At 38.7% G+C, this 16,568-nt stretch overlaps 1 long non-coding RNA gene across 1 annotated transcript; it reads left to right on the forward strand.

Annotated features, from left to right (window-relative positions):
* The first annotated feature begins 7,761 nt into the window (after window positions 1-7,761).
* LOC114632009 lies at window positions 7,762-11,719 on the forward strand. Its single transcript, XR_003713033.1, has 3 exons — window positions 7,762-7,817; window positions 9,889-9,939; window positions 11,642-11,719. It is a non-coding gene; the product is annotated as an uncharacterized LOC114632009 (long non-coding RNA).
* The last annotated feature ends 4,849 nt before the right edge of the window (window positions 11,720-16,568 follow it).

Genomic DNA, 16,568 nt, shown 5'->3' on the forward strand with positions numbered 1-16,568 from the left:
AGTATTTTTTTTTTAGGTGCTTCTCGGCCATTTGAGTTTCCTCAGTTGACAATTTTTTGTTTAGCTCTGTACCCCATTTTTAATAGGGTTATTTGGTTGTCTGGAGTCTAATTTCTTGAGTTCTTTGTATATATTGGATATTAGTCCTCTATCAGACGTAAGATTGGTAAAGATCTTTTCCCAATCTATTGGTTGCCACTTTGTCATATTGAGACAGTATCCTTTGCCTTACAGAAGCTTTGTAGTTTTATGAGGTCCCATTTGTCAATTCTTGATCTTAGAGCATAAGCCATTAGTGTTCTGTTCAGGAAAGTTTCCCCTGTGCCCAAATATTCGATGTTCTTCCCCACCTTCTTTTCTATTAGTTCAGTGTATCTGGTTTTATGTGAAGGTCCTTTATCCACTTGAACTTGAGCTTTGTACAAGGAGATAAGAATGGATTGATTTGTATTCTTTTACATACTGATCTCCTGTTGAACCAGCACCATTTGTTGAAAATGCTTTCCTTTTTCCACTGGACGGTTTTAGCTCCTTTGTCAAAGATCAAGTGACCATAGATGTGTGGGTTCATTTCTGGGTCTTCAATTCTATTACATTAATCTTCTTAACTGTCTCTGTACCAATACCATGCAGTTTTTATCACTATTGCTCTGTAGTACAGCTTGAGGTCAGGGATGGTGACTCCCCTAGAAGTTCTTTTATTATTGAGAATAGTTCTCACTATCCTAGGTTTTTTGTTATTCCAAATGAATTTGCAAATTGCTCTTTCTATCTCTATGAAGAATTGAGTTGGAATTTTGATGGGGATTGCATTGAATCTGTAGATTGTATTCGGCAAGATGGCCATTTTTAGTATTAATCCTATTAATTTACTATTAATCCTGCCAATCTATGAGCATGGGAGATCTTTCCATCTTCTGAGATCTTTGATTTCTTTCTTCAGAGACTTAAAGTTCTTGTCATACAGATCTTTCAGTTGTTTGGTTAGATTCACACCAAGGTATTTTATATTATTTGTGACTATCGTGAAGGGTGTCGTTTCCCTAATTTATTTCTCAGCCTATTTATACCTCAAGTAGAGGAAGGCTACTGATTTGTTTGAGTTGACTTTATATCCCACCACTTTGCTGAAGTTGTTTATCAGGTTTAGGAGTTCTCTGGTGGAAGTTTTGGAGTAACATAAGTATACTATCATATCATCTGCAAATAGTGAGATTTTCACTTCTTCCTTTCCTATTTGTATCCCTTTGACTTCCTCTGTTGTCTAATTGCTCTAGCTAGGACTTCCAGTACTATGTGGAATAGGTAGAGGGAGAGTGGGAAGCCTTGTCTAGTCCCTGATTTTAGTGGGATTGCTTCAAGTTTCTCTCCATTTAGTTTGATGTTGGCTACTGGCTTGCTGTATATTGCTTTTACTATGTTTAGGTATGGGCCTTGAATTCCTGATCTTCCCAAGACTTTTACTGCGAAGGGATGTTGAATTTTGTTAAATACTTTCTCAGTATCTAGTGAGATGACCGTGTGTTTTTTTTCTTTGAGTTTGTTTATATAGTTGATTTCCAAATATTGAACCATCCCTGCATTCCTGGGATAAAGCCTACTTAATCATGATGGATGATTGTTTTGATGTGTTCTTGGATTTGGTTTGCAAGAATTTTATTTAGTATTTTTTCATTGATATTCATAAGGGAGATTGGTCTGAAGTTTTCTTTCTTTGTTGTGTCTTTGTGTGGTTTAGGTATGAGCGTAATTATGGCTTCATAGAACAAACTGGGTAGTGCTCCCTCTGTTTGTATTTTGTGGAATAGTTTGAAGAGAATTGGTATTAGGTATTCCTTGAAGGTCTGATAGAATTCTGCACTATAACCATCTGATCCTGGGCTTTTTTTGTTTTTGGTGGGGAGACTTTTAATGACTGCTTCTATTTCTTTAGGGGTTATGGGACTGTTTAGATGGTTTATCTGCTCCTGATTTAACTTTGTTACATGATATCTGTCTAGAAAAATGTCCATTTCATCCATATTTTTTCATCCAGAAGAGGTGTGTCACTGGGGGTAGACTTTGATGTTTCAAAAGCCCCATGCTAGGCCCAGTCTCAGTTGTTCTGCCTACCACTTATGATTAGATGAGATCTCTCAGTTACTGCTCCAGCACTGTGCCTGCCTACCTGCTGGCACACTTCTGCCATGATGGGCATGGCATAACCCTCTGATACTGTAAGCAAGCCCTCCAATTAAATGCTTCTTCCTATAAGTTACCTTAGTCATGGCATTTTATCACAGCAATAGAATAGTGACTAAGACACACATATACACAATACACACACAAATAAGTAAATAAAATGTAATAAAATGTATTTCCAGTCCTCTTACTTGCCCTACCAAGAATGCCGACGCCTTATTCATTACAGTGACAGTCCCTGAATGTCTCTTTGATTTGTATATGTAAACCATCTCCTAATTTCTCTCAATATCCAGCACTTATCTGTCCCTCTTGCTCACGATGATCTCAGCATTTGATTAGCCCAGTCACTGATGTCTCTCATCTGTCTGTGAGATTTGCTATGAGTGATGTGAACCTCAGACTCCAAATTAAGTTCTGCTCGGATAACAGAAAGACCTAAGAATATTTTACCTCTAGTTGTCTGCTTCTCTTTGCTAATGGTTTTGTTTTGTTTTGTTTTGTTTTGTTTTGTTTTGTTTTGTTTTGTTTTTCAAGATGGGGTTTTTATGTAGTCCTGGCTGTACTGAAACTCACTATGTAGACCAGGCTGGCCTTGAACTCTGAGATCTGCATGCCTCTGCTGGGATTAAAGTTGTGTACCACTACCCCCAGCCATATTAATGTTATCTCTTTAGTTCTGTACTGTTTTAGTTTAATTTAGAAAAATATCAGTAGTCATTTTAGTTATGTATCTCATTGCTGTGCTGAATATCTGACAAAAGCAACTTAGGAAGGAGGGACTTTGAGCTTGCCTTTTAGGTGATGTGGTCCTTTGTGGCAGGGAGGTATGCTGGCAGGAGCTGAAGGTCACATCCACAGTCAGAAAGGAGAGAGCAATGAGTGCCTGCACTCACCTCCCTTCTTGTCATTCTGTCCAGGACACCAGGCAAGGGAAGGATGCAACACACATTTAGGGTGCGTCTTCCCACCTTAACCTAAGATAGATAATCCTTATACATGTGCTTAGAGATTTGTTTCCATGGTGATTTTACATTCCCAGCAAGTTTACAATCAAATTTAAGCATATAGTAGTATAATATTTTATAACGCTGATATTCACTCATATTTATTCAACTGTACACATATTCTTAGCTTTTTGTTCTTTCTTGCTTCTCCAACTTTTCCTTTGAGACTTCTTTTCTTTCTCCCACCTCTGCCAAAAACAAATATCATTGAAAAATACATTTAGTCAGTTAAGTATGTGGTATATGCGCATGTACTTGTAATCCTACCACTCAAAAGGCTGAGGCAGGAGGATTGCAAGTTTAAGACTACTCTAAGCTATATATTGAGAGCCTGTCCAAGTAGAAAAACACACACACACACACACAAACACACACACACACACACAGAGAGAGAGAGAGAGAGAGAGAGAGAGAGAGAGAGAGAGAGAGAGAGAGAGAGAGAGGAGAGAGAGAGAGATCAAGTAGATATGTTCTCTGAGCATAGAATTCTAGTTAGTCATTCTGTTTCAGTGTGATTATAATATCATCCTACCATCAAGCTTTCTTATGATGCTAGACGTGATAGGAAGTCAGTTATAAACCTCACTGATTCTTGAAGAATTATTGTCTTGCTATTATTGCTTTTAGGACACAGTTCTGAAGCTTCACTATAATATAGACAATTGGAATATCTGGAATTTTTTTCACTTTTCCATCTTAGAATTCATTGGGCATTTTTAATCTGACAATTGAAATCCTTTATCAGATATAGAAAATCATCATAATTATTTTACAGTTGTATAATTTTGTAGGGTTTTATTTCCTTTTATCACACTGATTAGAGAGAGACAGACTCTATGTTGGTTGGCCTTGATTTCTCTTCACTCTTGTCCATGTTTTCTTCCTATGATCCACAGAAGTATAACATATATACATTCTGTAAGCAGTAACAGTTGTCAAAACATCAATCTGCTATGTTGACTGTCTGAGGTATTTGTAATAGAAATAACACCCTAAGGAAGAAGAGGATCACACACTAATGCCATGTTCTTTATTGTAAGAAATACCAATAGCGAGCTTAGTTTCTAGTTTTTTTTTCTTGTCCTGAAATATCCTACATCTTTGGGCTGGAATGATGGCTCGGCGGTTAAGACCACATGCTGCTCTTGCAGAGGACCAAGGTTTGATTCCCAGCACCACTTGGTTCCTTACAACCATCTGCAACTCCAGTTGCAAAGGATCTGATGTTCTCTTATGGGCTTTGTGAGTCTTTCACACATATAATGCACAGACATGCATATAGGCAAAGCACTTATACACATGTTTTTTTGAAAAATAAAATCTAAATATGCTATGTCTTCACTTCTAACAAGTTGCACTGATTTGAGGACCTCATAGTAAATAGTATAAACTAAAAAGACCAAGCCTGAAAAGAAAGAGGCACATAATACACAGAGTAAGCTCTCTTTTGCTTTTTCTTTTAGCTGTGTGCGTGTGTGTGTGTGTTGGGCAGTGTGTGCTATGATAAGTGTGTAGATCCGAGGACAATTTTTTGAATCTGTTCTGTCCTCCACCATGTGTGTCCCAGGAATTGAATTCGAGTCATCAGGCTTGACTGCAAGTGCTTTTATCTACTGAGTAAGGTAATAGTCTTGCCAGCCTAAGATGGAAATCTTGAAAAACGAAAAGAGAGAGCAGATGATGATATTAACTGGCAACATACTTCAAGAGTAATTTTCCTCATTTCATGTTCAACTGTGTATGCCGTTATGCTGTGATTTTTAAAATATCATAAGAAAAAGTCCTAGTTAAAGTCCCATCAATCTCTGCATCAGTGCATAGCTATATATAATGTAAATTGTGGCCTTTTACAGCTTCTGGGATGACTGATCTGCAGAAAATGCTGAAAGAAGTAAGAAAATTCACTGGTAAGCAAAACATGTTAAGCAAAAGCTTCACATTTACATACATTTTTTAAATTGAATTCTCTCAGCTGGCATGTAGTACATGCTTGTAATTTCAGCATTCAGGAGGCTGAGGCAGAAGACTTGCTGCAAAGCCAATCTGGATACTTAATGAGTACCAGGCCAGCCAGGGCTGCATAGTAAAAGAGTTTGCCCCAGTGATCCCAGCATTCAGGAGGAATACAGGAGTTCAAGGCCAACCTCTTCTCCAGTAGGGCGTTCCAGACTAGCCAAGGCTAAATAGAAGGATCCTGTGACAATACATACATATGTATGTGTGCAATATATATATATATATATATTACAAAATATATATATATATATATATATATATGAAATATATATATTACATGAACACACTTAAAGTTTTTTGTCATTGGCTTCAAAACTTTTAACTGGTATGAAAATTATATGCATTTATTTTATTTTTGGCAAAATTTTGTGATGATATGTATGTGTAATGAGTTCTACACTTATTCTGAAAGCTCTCTTTTATTTTATGCTGCATTTCACCAAGATAGCACAGTCAACACCGATCATCATTCATTCAAAATATTTTGCAATTGCTCTAACTCAGAAAATGTTAAGACATACCTGTGACAGTGTGAGTTCTGAGGTCATTTACACCATTACAAATGCATAGTTTCTACAAATTTCAACACATTTCCATGTGTTCTGTACAAACTTAGTTTTGTCAGACAAAATCAGCAAGCAATTCTCACTTTTACAATTTCTTTTTTTTTTTTTCTCCAAAGGAGGAAAGATTGATGCTAAAGTCACACAAAGAGTGCTCAACGGCATGGGCATAGAGCTTTCAAATAAGGAAGTCAACGACCTGCTGAAAAAGTTGCCTGTTGCTGGTAGGTACTTATGAACCCTATAGAATGTATCTTCGTGTTGTATAAACTTCAGTTTGAGAACATCATAAAACCTAGCCCCTCTTCTGCCCTACAACACCTGGAAAGCAAAGATATCAAGCCGTAATTGGGAAAGCAAGTGTCTTTGGCATTTGAATTTGTATCCCTGCTAGCATCTTTAAACTGAATCTTGGCATTAAAAGTGGGCTTTGGAGGATAGCTCAGTGGGTAAAAGCACTTGCTGTCCAAGACTGATGATCTTAGTTCACATCTCTGGAAGAGAGGTCAAAGTTGCAGTGCTTGGGTCTGTAGTCTTGATCCTTCTACAATGAGATGGGAGATTTCCCAAGAGTTTCTAGACCAGCTAGCCTGGTATAACAGTGCAACAGCAAACAAGACAGACCCTGTCTTAAGAAAAATAGATGGTTGACATCCAAGGTTCTACTCCAACCTACACACACACTGTGACCACCATCTAACCATGCACACATGCACACACACACACACACGCACACATGCACACATGCACACACATGCACACATGCACACACATGAACACATGCACATACAGACTCACACATACATACATGTACACATGTGCACACACAGACACATGCACACACAGACACGTGTGAGTACACACCCACACATACACAAATAAACAAATATTTTTAAAATAGTGCCATTACCTTAAGATAAATAAAACTTAAGTAGAACAAAGAGAAAAAAATGAACTAAGAGTAACAAGGAGAAAGAAAGGGGAAGCTGAGCGTGAGGAAAAATGTCTGTCAGCTGCATATTCAGAATTTTGTCCAGGGCTGGGGAAGTCTCAGTGGCAGGACACTTGCTCAGATGTACAAATCCTTGAGTTTAGTCCTTAGCACCACTTGAAGAAGATGGAGGAGGAGGAAAAAGAGGAGGACAAAAGGAACTTGGCGCTTAGATCAGCATAAGCCCAGGTCCAGTCCCCAGAGAGACAAAAGTCATTAAAAAACATATTTTTCTTATTTTGCACACTTTGTAAAGAAGTGTGTGTAGACATAGAAAGTGCAGAAGCATACATTTAAAGGTAAATCTTTATAATCTGCACTTAAAGTTACACGTTCATGTACCTCTGTTACTATCTACATCGTTTTTCTCTAATTATAAGTGTGTCTTATTTTACAGACGATGGGAAAATACTTAAAAGCATATTACTTGATCATGTAAAGTGGCATTCTGGTGAGTGATAATCTCAATAAGGCAATTCAAACTATAATCTGTAGTCTTTACCTTAACTTTAAAAAAAATCATGTCACTACACAACAATTAGGTGATTTGTTTTATTTTCTTTAAGTTTAAAGACCTTTTCGATGCAACTACAACTAAAATAGTATATAATTATCTGACAATGAAAATGTTTCAAGTTCTGTTTGCTGATCAAGAGTGCTAGTTGTCTGATATAGCTCATCAGTTCTTTTAAAAAAATACAGTTTATAGTATATAGAATCAGTACACATAATCAAAAATAAGTAAAAACTCATATAACTCATCTGAAATATCATTAACTTCAAAATATACTTCTCACACACTAGAGAAAGGCCCTTCTGGAGCAGGACTGGCAAAATGCACTGCATGTCCAGCTTCCACAGTTTCTCTGCAGTCCTGGGAGCCGTTTGTCTGTCATTATACAGTGGATTGCTTCCGTCTGTGATAACTTAGCCTCTGGCTCCTTCTTTCCTAAGGGGCGAAGTGTCATGTCTCCAAACTGGGTGACATTCTAGAAGACATGGGCTTTGATCTGGAGGATGAAGAAATCGAAGACCTGACAAACCGTCTGGTAGTTGAAGGTGAGAGTGTCATTGTGTCTTCATAGAGCCTCTCGGCTCCGCTGACAAACTTCCAGATATGCTCGTGGGAAAACCTGTTATCCCTGATTGTGATGCTTCTGTCAGAAAGGACTCATCTGTCGAACAAAGGGTTCTAGTTATAAACCCTAATGCCACTGAGAATATTTAATGACCTATGCCAGAGAAAAGAAACAAAGGATCGTTTCAACAGGAGCAAGAACTAAGAATTGAGGCTTAAGAGAGCCCACCACTGTTCCAGAGGACATATGTTTGGTTCCCAACACCCATGTTGGATAGCTCATGATTGCCAGCAGACACTCCAGCTCCAGGGATCTTACTCTCCCTTCTGGCCTTCAGGGGGGAGAAATTAAATCCATCAAACCACCAGGAGGCTCAGAAAAGAAAACATGGCTAATCATCCTAGATTTTTTTTTTTTTTTTGGTGGATAGTGATGTGTATATATCCTATGTAACATGATGATTTAAAATACTTAAATCTAGCTAATTAACAAATACATCACCTCACACAGTTAATTATCATTTTCCTGATGATAGCAAACAGTATGCTTATTTACGCTTTTAAGGAACTCAAAAAAAAAAAATCTGAGCATGCTGATGCAAGGCTTTAATCCCAGCACTCAGGAGGCAGAGGCAGGTGGATCTTTGTAAATTTGAGGCCAGCCACAGCCAAGCCTACACAGAAAAACCCTGTCTCAAAAAACAAAAACAAAAAAACAAAAACAAAACAGATGTCACTTGCTGTGTCACTTGCTGTGCAGTTGGCTTCTTGACACTGACTTGAACCACAGTTATTCATCCTCTCACTAGTATCCCACTTCCAGCTTCTGGGGGTCAATGTTTTCACAGTCTACAGTGAGAGCGAACAGTGTCTGTCTCTGACTCACTTCATGTAAAGCCCTCCAGTTCATCAGGGGACTCTCCACTGCTGTCTCTTATCTGTTCTGAGCAGCGTTGTGCTGAACATCACCTGTGTGAGGTGACACATTTGTTAATTAGCCCAGACCTCTCTTCAGTCCTCAGTCCCTTCCTTTGACTCTACCGAGTTGTGGGATTGTTGGTCTAGCTGTTGGTTTTCGAGGGTCGTCCATGTTGCTTTCCCTAATGGCTGTACTAAAGCTACTCTCACCAACAGTGTGTAAGAGCTGTTCTTTCTCACACCCTCAGCAACATTGATGGGTTTGTCCCTTTAGTAACAGCCATCCTGACTCCAGTTAGGTGACACCTCATTGTAATTGGATTTACATTTCCTTGATGGTTAGCAAAGCCCAGGGGTTTTTTTTGGTGGGTTTATTTTTTTTTCCATATATTTAGGCTAAACCTATTTAACACTGTTTACAAAGTTTACTGCTTTCCCATGGTACCAAATCCTAGACTGAGTCTGACTCCAGGAGTAACCTTACTTTAATTTTAAATCAAAGTCTTTTTCATTTAGACCTGATTAGAAGGGAGGTGAGTTGCCAGCACATACAAGCCACAAGCTAATCTAGAGCAAATAACCTTGTATGTATGGCTCCTACTCTGTGCAGACAGATGGTTGGCCAGAATATTGCAGAGTTTGTTTTTCCTGACACAGGGTTTCTCTGTGTAGCCCTAGCCGGTCTAGAACTTGCTCTGTAGACCAGGCTAGCCTCAAACTCAGAGATCTACCTGGCTCTGCCTACCAAGTGCTAGGATTAAAGGTATGCACTAGAACCTCCTGGCACACAATATGACTGTTTTAAATCTGTCATACTAAAATGATCAAACAGACTGCTCTTGGATTCTAAAATGGAACTGGCCAAGTGAAAGATTAAACGAGGCTTTTTAAATTTCCTAACATCGGTATGCATAGACATGATACATCCTGCAATTTTTCCTCCTGCACTATATTCATTTATCACATCCAGACCTTCAGTTTTCAATTCCATGTTCATCTGGGAAAGATTAGTGTATTAGCAGAAAAAATCTGGGTGAACCTTTGAATTTCAATGTTTTACCTCACGCTGTAAGGTCTTGTGTTTCTGGGTGTGAGTCACCGAGCCTGGATCTTATGCGCATTTTGTCTTCGCAGATGGGTTGGTCAAGATGAGCCAGATAATGGAGAACGTGGAGTCACTCACAGGTCAGTGAAAGGCCACGAAGCAGAAACGACTTTTAGTTGCAATATCCTGATGAAGTTTACACTTCACACTTTTCAATATCCAAGCCCTATTACAGGGGCTTCATTTAGTATGTTAGCTTGTTAGCCTTACTGATATATCAATAATATATTTTATACATCCCTGTGAGGTGGCTCAATAGGTAGAGACACTTGGTACCAAGCATGATGGCATAAGTTTGGTCCAAGAGACCCAGATATTGGAGAGAACTTACTCCTGCAAATTGTCTTCTGACTTCCATGAGGATGCCCACAACATAATAAATGAATGAATGAATGAATGAATGAATGAATTGTAATAGAAAATAAAAACATTTTATCCAGGAGTCCAAATTAGTTTTTGGCAAAACTGTTACATTTTTCTATTGTTGTAGTATCCTGGATTTCCCTGTGTTTTCTTTCTCAACGATTTAAATTAGTTGCACTGCTCACAGGGCTAAAATAAACCCAGATAACTATGATGATCACTGGGAAAACAATGCACTGTCTTATTTTAAGGAATGAATCTTTTTATTCTATATTATCCTAAAAATCTAATCACTTTAAGAATAGATCACCTCATCATACCATATACTGTAAAAACAGAAAACATGTAGCTTGCAGAGGGATGGGGCTCATAAGACCCCCCACCAGCTGAAGAGCTATTGGCAGTTGTTAGCCAATTGTTGAGAGGGAAAGTCAATTCCCTTGAGTGATGTGGTCCTTGCTCAAGCTCCAGTAGATGGTGCTCTGCATACATGTGTGTATGGGCAGCAGTAATCCAACACAGGGGGTATTAAAACAAGCAACAACGACAAACAGAAGAAAACAACATGAATTTGGACAGGGTATGTAGAGGATCTGAGTTGGAAATTGAGGTAGGATGTGTTCTGAGTGCATTGTATTCACATATCTAGTTACCAAAGAGTAAGTAAAACATCCAAATTGGCATTATTTATCTATAAAAATACGTATATAGTCATTTATACCATAGCCATGTTGATCTATGACCTCCAAGTCAGAATATTGATTTATACTGTTGTTCATAGTGAAATGAATGCAATGATCTTCTGCAGATACTCACGGACAACCACACTGATAGAGCCAATTACAAGTTTTGCTTTTGTGTTTTTGTTGGCCAGACCAAAAGTGGGCTTGTGCTTCTGAAAAGTCTCTTGGTAGCCAAGTCAGGGGTGCAGAGTTCTAAAGGCAAAACCCACAAAGACCATAGTTTATATCAAAGTTAAATGAGGTCAGAGTAACCTTAAAATATCATTCCTGGCAGAGCATGGTAATTATGTTAGACAAAACATGTAAATTATTTTTCACTTATATTTTTTCTAGTTATTTTAGTTTTTAAAATTATTTTTGTTAATACATCTGGACCATGATCAAGGCCTTGGAAATCTCAAATGTGTTTCCAAAGCAGATGTGAGCATTGGAGAGGTGGGTGGAGGGCTGAGAACTGCCTAAGCAAACACAAAATGGAGCTAGAACAAGATGACATCACTTAGGCATTTCATTAGAACTTACGAAATATTTTTTTCTGTCTAGAATTGAGCAATGTGTGTCTTTTTTTTATGTTCTCTTAGACTCTTGACTCAGGCTTTTGATCATCCAACCCTTCAGGTAAACGTGGAGGACACAGTTTATAACCATTTTGCTCTTGTTTCTGTTTATTTCAAAGGAAACAAAGTGAATATCGATGAAATCGATCATGTTTTGAAAGACATAGGGGTAGATCTCACACTTAAAGAACGCTGGGAGCTGATGAAGACTCTGCCGATTACCTGTGAGCATTTCCAATTCAACCTCAGCTTCTAAGGGTGGGGTAGGCTTGAGCATGTGCACTGTGGGGCTAGCTGGGAGTCACTGAGTATACGTTACACATCAGTCTGCATACAACATGTTGAAGACATCTTAAGTGATAAGATTAAAGTCACTAGTCTTTGCGTCCATGGAGACTATTTGACGTAGGGGCTTACTCTATTGGGGCTAAATTTGAGACCTTCTTAAGAAAGAAATTAATTCATGAATCAAGATATGATTACAAGTTTTTGAGTTGAGACATTACTTCTGTAATGTCTGACAACCCTAAAGCACAAAGAAAGTGAGGACAGGAGAGAAGGCAAGACAAACAGGAACATGTTAGATCAGTATTGGCCTAGCAAAGTGGGACATTTAGAACGTCCAGTTCTTCACGTTATTGATAAAGCCTAGTTGAAGAAAGCTGTGTGGATAACAGACTGGATACACCACGTCTATAAGGTTACTGCCTTCATGGTGGTGGTCCACAGTCATGTTATGGGTGCCAGTGCTTGGTCTGTGACACTGGTTATGTCTTCTATTGCAGCTGATAATAAAGTGTATCGGAACCGATTGTTGGATAGTTTAAAAACTTTTCACAGTGAGTAACAAATACAATGTCAAGTGAAACAAGTCTTCAAGTTTCTTTCTTTCTGGAAAGTCTACTTATTACTTAAAAGTAACAGTAGTTTGTTTCTGTTGAGGGTTGTTCCACACCTCTCCTCTGTCTCACACTAACACTACAGGGATAGTTCTATTATGGCCATTTCCCACCTAAGTTACACTGATCTACTTGTCTCGGTCTCACAGCTTGAATGTGGAAATGTTTCTTACCCGTAGTGTCACATTCTATCGTCTATCAGTCTTTTTATCCCTCTTTATGTCTTTTATTTTAAATTTATGGAGATAATCTGACAGGTTTCAAACCCGGCAACCACAATTATGGTTGTCTCTGAGATCTCTACTATGAATAAATAAAGAACAACTAACAAGCCTTAGTCACTCCTGTTACGCCTTGCATCTACTAAAAATGTTGGCAGCATGTCTTGTGACATATATATGGATGGTTCTTTCCTACCCTCCACCTATCCCCTGCCACTTGCTTTTTATTCTTTCTTTAAACATTCACAGCCTTGCTTTCTTTCCTTCTTTATGACCCAGTCCCTGGAACTAGGTAGAATTTTAAATGATGAAGTGTAATTTTACATTTTCTTCTTATTTCATCTCTTCCTTTCTCAAGGAGGAAAAGGCTTTACAAGTAAACTAGAAACCATCATGGAAAACATGAACTACAATACTGATGAAATAGACATGAAAGAACTACAGAACTACTTGAAAACTGATGGTATTTTATTTACTACCATGACTTCATTTAAGAAGAATTGCTGAGTTCTTCTTGTAGACTCTCTGGGGGTGTTCTCATTCAAGTATACTTAGGAAGAAAGAAATACTCGTTATAATCCTCTAGGCCCAAAATAGAGCTTCTGCCAAGTGTGTAACACACACCTTTAACCCAAGCTTGGGGGATGGGAGTTAGGAGCCGAGGCAGGCAGATCTCTGTGAGTTTGAGGCCAGCCAGGATTACATAGTGAGCCCCTGTCTCAAAATATAGATGATAGATAGATAGATAGATAGATAGATAGATAGATAGATAGATAGATAATAGAGTAATATAATTATTGTTATATATTAATATAATTTATATTCTATTAATCTCAGTAAAAACTGATAGTTTTTTGTACCACTAAACTTACATTGAATATCATAGGGAAACTATAGACATTACTGTGGTAGCTGGTAGAAAAGGTCAGATACTGATGGGTGAAAAGGAAAAGGGGGTCTGGAGGTGTGTTCACATATAACACATAGTAAAAGGCATGGTGTTTTCACTCAGCAAGTCTAAGAAGACGGTCAGATGGGTTAGAAATAGAAAGTCAGGGATTTGTGCCCAGAAAAAGTTTATCTGTCACCAAAAGAAGTATCTTTTGGGTCCAAATAATCATTTAGAAGAATACCTAACTTAGTATATTAATTCACCTTCTTTAAAATTCTATTATATGATTGGATGCAAGGAAACAATTCAGAAAGCAGCCAGTGTCCCCTGTGAATACGATGACAACTTAGAAAAATCTCATAGGCAAACAAGAAAAATGTGGCCTGTGTCTGATTTTATGCTCTGCGTTTCAGATGCTGGAAGGTTTTCACTGAGCTCCTTGTCAACCGCAGCCAATTTATTTTCTGGTGAGAAATAACGATGGAAAGATTTAAAATTAAGATTTTGTGTGTGTGTGTGTGTGTGTGTGTGTGTGTGTGTGTGTGTGTGTGTGGTGTGTGCATGTGCATGTGCACACACGCTGCATAGCCCAGTGTTCTATAAATAACACTAAAGCCTTATTCATCCCAATTATTAATAACATGGATGCTTTATTATATATGTATATGTGTTTGTGTGTATCTGTGTGTGTGTGTGTGTGTGTGTGTGCGTGTGTGTGTGTGTCTGAGAGTTGGGGGCTGAGGGAGCTCCTTCCCTGTCTTCCTATGGGAGTGCTGGGGTAATGATGCACACCACTGCATCTGGCTTCGTCACATGGGTTCTGGAAACTGGAGACAGAACTTTCTTCTCGTGCAGCTGTCCTTTGCCACACACTCTGACTCCTGCTATGACTTCATTGCTGTCCAGTTGTAATATTTCCTCAGCCTGGTCCTCAGTCCCTGACAGTCTTTCTTCTGCTTGACCTATTTTATTAGTTTTTTTTCTACTGCATGTTTTTAATTTGATTCATTTAGGGTTTTTTTTTCATTTCTAGTATTATTTTCTTATCAAAATCTGAATTCCTTGCTGATGTTTCTCATCCGCGTTGCTAACTTCTTCTTTGCTGCTGAATTCTTTTCTAGGTCCTGAACTTCTTGAGTTTATTCATCTGCTTGTTAGTGTACCATTTGAAGTCATTTTTTTCAGTTTTAGGCTTTTTTAATTTAATTTTTCTTTTTACTTTTCATCTCACTCACTACCTCACTCCCAGTCACCCCCTCCCACAATCCTTCCCCTTATATCCCCTGCCCTTCTCTCTGGGCATTGGGCCCCCCTGCATAGCCTCACTGGCACTTCAAGGAGGTTAGGCGCTTCCTGTCCCACTGAGGCCAGACAAGGCAGCCTAGCTAGAAGAACAAATCCTACATACAGACAACAGATTTTGCAATAGCCCCCACTCTAGTTGTCCAGGACCCGCATGAAAGTCATGCTGCATGTCTGCTACGTATGAATGGAGAGGACTAGGTCCAGGCTGTGTGTGTTCTTTAGTTGTTGGTTCAGACTCTTGAGAGCCCCAAGGGTACAGATTTGTTGATTCCCATACTCTTCAAGACCAACAATCTTTCCTCCTATTCTTCTGTAAGAATCCCCAAGCTCCATCCACTGTTTGGCTGCGGATGTCTATAACTGAGTCAGCTGCTGGGTGGAGCCTCTCAGAGGACAATGTGCTCCTGTCGGCAAGCATAACAGAGCATCATTAATAGTGTTATGGACTGGTGCTTGCCCATGGGTTGGGTCCCAAGTTGGGCCGGTTATTGGTTGACCATTCCCTCAGTCTCTGCTCCATCCTCCATCTGTTTTCACAAGTAAACTTTGAAATTATCCAACATTTCAATACCATTAATTTGTAAATTTTGCAAGACTTGGGTTGCCTTGACTTACAATGTTTCTTGTGTTTCTATGTTGTAATTTGTGTCAGGAGCTTTGCCCCAGGCTGGATACTCTCTGAGAGGTAGCCAAGGCGGAAGAGGGTTGGCAGGGGACAAGTGTTGGTCTTGTGAGAGATTAACATTGCTTTTATAATATAACGTTTACCTGTCTACTTTTCTTGAGTCTAAGTTACTCTCAGGCCAGAAGCTACAGTTTTCTGGTGAATAAACACCAGGGGATGGGGGTGCAGGGGGGAAGGATGGTTAAGTAAAGGATTAATGCTAGTGTTCCTTTTCTCTCTTGCCTGGAAGCCTTCCCTCTCACTGGCCAGGCTAGAGGGAGGATTGGAGCAATAAATCTTTATTAAACCATTGGAAGAGAGTCACACTCACAAAAGGAAAAACTTTTACACAAGCAAATAGGCATAAACACACATACATTCATACATACATGTTCATACACTCTTATTGGGCCCAGCTACTTGCCTCTTACACACACACACACACACACACACACACACACACCTATATTTACATATGCAATATGGAGCAAAGCCCAAGCGCCAGCCCAGAAAGAATTCATTCCTTCTGGATGAAAAATAAGCTTCAACCTTTATTGCATAGAGAAAAAAAAAGCTTCTACCTTTCTATTGCTAAAATGAAAGAAACCAAAATTTATAAGAGAAAGCCCTGTTCTTGTCAGTAAGAAGCCCGCCAGCTTTCTATCTGCTCTCTCATTGCATCTTTTCTGTTCTCCTTCTGCATCTATTTAATTCTGCTCTCTCCTTCCTTGCCTCTCCTCATCTGCCCAGCCCCTTATCTCTGAAATGCTTTTATCCTATTCTCTTTCTGCCTACTTAATGTCATCATTCCTAGTTTTTTGTATCTTTCCAGGAGAATAAATCACATAGTATTCCAAAAGTTCACAACAAGTTCAAATATAAATCCAAATTATAAATTGAATAAGAAGTAAAGACAGAGATGCTTACATGTGTTTCCATTAAGATTAGTTATCTAACTAGACACTCATTATATGTCACTAGCTCTACAGGGTCATCGAGAGTCTATAATTCTTATGTCTAAGTTAACATTGAAGTGTTGTATAGACAAACCCAATCAATATAGTA

The sequence above is a fragment of the Grammomys surdaster genome, unplaced genomic scaffold (assembly GCF_004785775.1).
Source record: "Grammomys surdaster isolate TR1022 unplaced genomic scaffold, NIH_TR_1.0 371, whole genome shotgun sequence".
Taxonomy (NCBI): domain Eukaryota; kingdom Metazoa; phylum Chordata; class Mammalia; order Rodentia; family Muridae; genus Grammomys; species Grammomys surdaster.